The sequence below is a fragment of the Arachis ipaensis genome, chromosome B3 (genome assembly GCF_059453495.1).
Source record: "Arachis ipaensis isolate K30076 ecotype BB chromosome B3, ASM5945349v1, whole genome shotgun sequence".
NCBI lineage: Eukaryota > Viridiplantae > Streptophyta > Magnoliopsida > Fabales > Fabaceae > Arachis > Arachis ipaensis.
The window spans coordinates 75289781-75295492 of record NC_142438.1 but is presented as its reverse complement, the minus strand read 5'-3'; the positions used below and the strand labels follow the sequence as shown (position 1 = coordinate 75295492).

Here is a 5712-nt window from a genome sequence, read left to right as displayed (position 1 = left end):
TCATGATCTTCAAGTTGTTCTTGGTAAGTCTTCTTGTTTGATCTTGATGATTTTTTGTTTTGTGTCTTTTCATGTTTATCATATGCATTCTTGAATTCTTAGTGCGTAAGCAGTAAAGAATTCTAAGTTTGGTGTCTTGCATGTTTTCTTTGCATTAAATTTTTTTCAAAATTGTGTCTATGATGTTCATCTTGACATTCATGGTGTTCTTGGTGTTCATCTTGACATTCATAGCATTCTTGCATGCATTCATTGTTTTGATCTAAAAATTTCATGCATTGCATAATTTTCATGATTTCATAAAAATTTCAAAAATAAAAAAAAATATCTTTCCCTTTTTCTCTCATCAAATTCGAAAATTTGAGTTGACTTTTTCAAAAGTTTTTAAAATCAAATTGTTTCTTATGAGTCAAATCAAATTTTCAATTTGAAAATCTTATCTTTTTCAAAATCTTTTTCAAAAATCAAATCTTTTTCAAAATTCTTAGTTATTTTCGAAAATTTCAAAAATATTTTTCAAAAATCTTTTTCTTATTTTTATATCAAATTTTCGAAAATAACATAATCAATTAATGTTTTGATTCAAAAATTTGAAGTTTGTTACTTGCTTGTTAAGAAAGATTCAAACTTTAAGTTCTAGAATCATACCTTGTGATTTCTTGTGAATCAAGTCATTAATTGAGATTTTAAAAATCAAATCTTTTTCAAAACTAATTTCTATCATATCTTTTCAAAAATATCTTCTCATCTTATCTTTTTCAAAAATTTGATTTTCAAAATATCTTTTCTAACTTCCTAACTTCTTATCTTTTCAAAATTGATTTTCAAAATTTGTTTCAACTAACTAACTATTTGTTTGTTTCTTAACTTTTTCAAAACTACCTAACTAACTCTCTCTCTGTCTAATTTTCGAAAATATCTTCCCTCTTTTTCAAAAATTTCTTTTTTATTAACTAATTATTTTTATTTTTTATTTAAAAAAAATTCGAAAAAAATACTAACCTTTTTCAAAAACTATTTTCAAAAATCACTAACTCTTTTTCAAAAATTGTTTTCTAAAATTCACTTCCCCCTCTCATCTTCTTCTATTTGTTTATTGATATACTAACATCTTTCCTTCAACTCTCCAAAAATCCGAACCCCCTCTCTCTCTGAGTTCAGATTTTCTTCCCTTCTTTTCTTCTACTAACACAAGGATCCCTATACTGTGGTATAAAGGATCCATATTATTATTACTATTTTTTCTGTGCCATCTTCTTTGTCATATGAGCAGGAGCAAGGACAAGAACATTCTTGTTAAAGCAGATCCAGAACCTGAAAGGACTCTGAAGAAAAAAATTAAGAGAAGCTAAAATACAACAATCCAGAGATAACCTTTCAGAAATTTTCGAACAGGAAAAGGAGATGGCAGCCAAAAATAATAATAATATAAGGAAGATGCTTGGTGACTTCACTGCACCTAATTCCAATTTACATGGAAGAAGCATCTCCATTCCTACCATTGGAGCAAACAACTTTGAGCTGAAACCTCAATTAGTTTCTCTGATGCAGCAGAACTGCAAGTTTCATGGACTTCCATCTGAAGATCCCTTTCAGTTCTTAACTGAATTCTTGCAGATATGTGATACTGTTAAGACTAATGGAGTAGATCCTGAAGTCTACAGGCTCATGCTTTTCCCTTTTGCTGTAAGAGACAGAGCTAGATTATGGTTGGATTCTCAACCCAAAGACAGCCTGAACTCTTGGGATAAGCTAGTCACGACTTTCTTAGCCAAGTACTTTCCTCCTCAAAAGCTGAGCAAGCTTAGAGCTGATGTTCAAACCTTCAGACAGAAAGAAGGTGAATCCCTCTATGAAGCTTGGGAAAGATACAAATAGTTGATCAAAAAGTGTCCTTCTGACATGCTTTCAGAATGGACCATCCTGGATATATTCTATGATGGTTTATCTGAGCTATCAAAGATGTCACTGGACACTTCTGCAGGTGGATCCATTCACCTAAAGAAAACGCCTGCAGAAGCTCAAGAACTCATTGACATGGTTGCTAATAACCAGTTCATGTACACTTCTGAAAGGAATCCTGTGAGTAATGGGACGCCTATGAAGAAGGGAGTTCTTGAAGTTGATACTCTGAATGCCATATTGGCTCAGAATAAAATATTGACTCAGCAAGTCAATATGATTTCTCAGAGTCTGAATGGAATGCAAGCTGCATCCAACAGTACTCAAGAGGCTTCTCCTGAAGAAGAAGCTTATGATCCTGAGAACCCTGCAATAGCAGAGGTGAACTACTTAGGTGAACCTTATGGAAACACCTATAACTCATCATGGAGAAATCATCCAAATTTCTCATGGAAGGATCAAAAGCCTCAACAAGGCTTTAACAATGGTGGAAGAAACAGGTTTAACAACAGCAAGCCTTTTCCATCATCAACTCAGCAACAGACAGAGAACTCTGAACAAAATGCTTCTAATTTAGCAAATCTAGTCTCTGATCTATCTAAAGCCACTGTAAGTTTCATGAATGAAACAAGGTCTTCCATTAGAAATCTGGAAGCACAAGTGGGCCAGCTGAGTAAAAGGATCACTGAAATCCCTCCTAGTACTCTCCCAAGTAATACAGAAGAGAATCCAAAAGGAGAGTGCAAGGCCATTGACATAAGCGCCATGGCCGAACCTGTGAGGAGAGGAGAGGATGTGAATCCCAAGGAGGAAGACCTCCTGGGACGTCCATTGGTCAATAAGGAGCTTCCCTCTGAGGAACCAAAGGACTCTGGGGCCCATCTAGAGACCATAGAGATCCCATTGAACCTCCTTATGCCCTTCATGAGCTCTGATGAGTATTCCTCTTCTGAAGAGAATGAGGATGTTACTGAAGAGCAAACTGCCAAGTTTCTTGGTTCAATCATGAAGCTAAATAACAAATTATTTGGCATTGATACTTGGGAAGTTGAACCTCCCTTGTTCATCAATGAACTAAGTGATCTGGATCAACTGACATTGCCTCAGAAGAGACAGGATCCTGGAAAGTTCATAATACCCTGTACCATAGGCACCATGATCTTTAAGGCTCTGTGTGACCTTGGTTCAGGAATAAACCTCATGCCCCTCTCTGTAATAGAGAAACTGGGAATCTATGGGGTGCAAGCTGCTAAAATCTCATTAGAGATGGCAGACAGCTCTAGAAAACAGGCTTATGGACAAGTAGAGGACGTATTAGTAAAGGTTGAAGGCCTTTACATCCCTGCTGATTTCATAGTCCTGGATACTGGAAAGGAAGAGGATGAATCCATCATCCTAGGAAGACCTTTCCTGGCCACAGCAAGAGCTGTGATTAATGTTGACAGAGGTGAAATAATCCTTCAATGGAATGAGGACTCCCTTGTGTTTAAAACTCAAGGATCTCCCTCTGCAACCATGGAGAGGAAGCAGAAAAAGCTTCTCTCAAGGCAGAGTCAACCAGAGCCCCCACAGTCAAACTCTAAGTTTGGTGTTGGGAGGCCACAACCAAACTCTAAGTTTGGTGTTGAACTCCCATATCCAAACTCTAAGTTTGGTGTTGGAGAGTCTCAACAAAGCTCTGCACATCTGTGAGGCTCCATGAGAGCCCACTGTCAAGCTATTGACATTAAAGAAGCGCTTGTTGGGAGGCAACCCAATGTTTATCTAATTCTTATTTTTATTGTTTTTCATGTTTTCTTAGGTTCATGATCATGTGGAGTCACAAAATAAACAAAAAAATCAAAAACAGGAATAAAAAACAGTAGAAGAAAAATCACACCCTGGAGGAGCATCTGTCTGGCGTTCAAACGCCAGAACAGAGCATAGTTCTGGCGCTGAACGCCCAGAATGGGAGCATCCTGGCGCTGAACGCCCAAAACAAGCATGGTTCTGGCGTTCAACGCCAGAAATGGCAGCAAAGGGGCGTTGAACGCCCAAAATGGGCACCAACCTGGCGCTGAACGCCCAGAGTTGTGTGCAAGGGCATTTTGCATGCCTAAATTGGTGCAGGGATGTAAATGCCTTGACACCTCAAGATCTGGGACCTCACAGGATCACCTCAGGATCTGTGGACCCCACAGGATCCCCACCTACCTCCACTCACTCTCTTCTCTTTTCTCAATCATCCTCTATTCCCAATAAACACTCTTCCTTATTAACCCTTTACCACTCACATCCAAACACCACTACCTTCAAAATTCAACATCTCTTTCCCACCCAATCCCACCCATATGGCCGAATACGCACCTCCATCCATCTCCTCCATATCCTCTTCTTCTTCTTCTATTCTTTCTTCTTTTGCTCGAGGGCGAGCAACATTCTAAGTTTGGTGTGGTAAAAGCATAGCTTTTTTGTTTTTTCCATAACCATTGATGGCACCTAAGGCCAGAGAAACCTCTAGAAAGAGGAAAGGGAAGACAAAAGCTTCCATCAAGGGTCTATAGCTCAGTGGTAGAACATTTGACTGCAAATCAAGAGATCCCTGAGATACCTCAGGGGATACATTTTCTTCCACACAATTATTGGAAGCAACTAAGGGTGGAACATCAAGAGCACTCCATCATCCTTCATGAAATCAGAGAAGATCTAAAAGCAATGAAGGAGGAGCAGCCAAGGCAAGGAAGAGACATAGAAGAGCTCAAGGACATCACTAAGGTGGACTCATTCCTTGTTCTTACTTTCTCTGTTTTTCGTTTTCTATGTTATGTGCTTATCTATGTTTGTGTCTTCATTACATGATCATTAGTAGTTAGTAACTTTGTCTTAAAGTTATGAATGTCCTATGAATCCATCACCTCTCTTAAAATAAAAACTGTTTTAATTCAAAAGAACAAGAAGTACATGAGTTTTGAATTTATCCTTGAACTTAGTTTAATTATATTGATGTGGTGATAATGCTTCTTGTTTTCTGAATGTATGCTTGAACAGTGCATATGTCTTTTGAAGTTGTTGTTTAAGAATGTTAAATATGTTGGCTCTTGAAAGAATGATGACTAGGAGACATGTTATTTGATAATCTGAAAAATCATAAAAAATGATTCTTGAAGCAAGAAAAAGCAGCAAAGAACAAAGCTTACAGGAAAAAAAATAGGCGAAAAAAAAAATAGAAAGAAAAAGCAAGCAGAAAAAGCCAAAAGCTCTTAAAACCAAGAGGCAAGAGCAAAAAGCCAATAACCCTTAAAACCAAAAGGCAAGGGCAAATAAAAAGGATCCCAAGGCTTTGAGCATCAGTGGATAGGAGGGCCTAAAGGAATAAAATCCTGGTCTAAGTGGCTAAACCAAGCTGTCCCTAACCATGTGCTTGTGGCATGTAGGTGTCAAGTGAAAACTTGAGACTGAGCGGTTAAAGTCAAGGTCCAAAGCAAAAAAAAAAGAGTGTGCTTAAGAACCCTGGACACCTCTAATTGGGGACTTTAGCAAAGCTGAGTCACAATCTGAAAAGGTTCACCCAATTATGTGTCTGTGGCATTTATGTATCCGGTGGTAATATTGGAAAACAAAATGCTTAGGGCCACGGCCAAGACTCATAAAGAAGCTGTGTTCAAGAATCATCATACTGAACTAAGAGAGTCAATAACACTATTCGAAATCTGAAGTTCCTATAGATGCCAATCATTCTGAACCTCAATGGATAAAGTGAGATGCCAAAACTATTCAAGAGGCAAAAAGCTATAAGTCCCGCTCATATGATTGAAGCTCTGTTTCATTGAT

General features: G+C 37.7%; 1 non-coding gene across 1 annotated transcript; it reads right to left on the bottom strand.

The window, feature by feature from the left end:
* Positions 1–1800: 1800 nt before the first annotated feature.
* On the bottom strand, positions 1801–1908 carry LOC148571160 (small nucleolar RNA R71). The gene has a single exon (XR_015907952.1). It is a non-coding gene; the product is annotated as a small nucleolar RNA R71 (small nucleolar RNA).
* Between the last annotated feature and the right edge of the window lie 3804 nt (positions 1909–5712).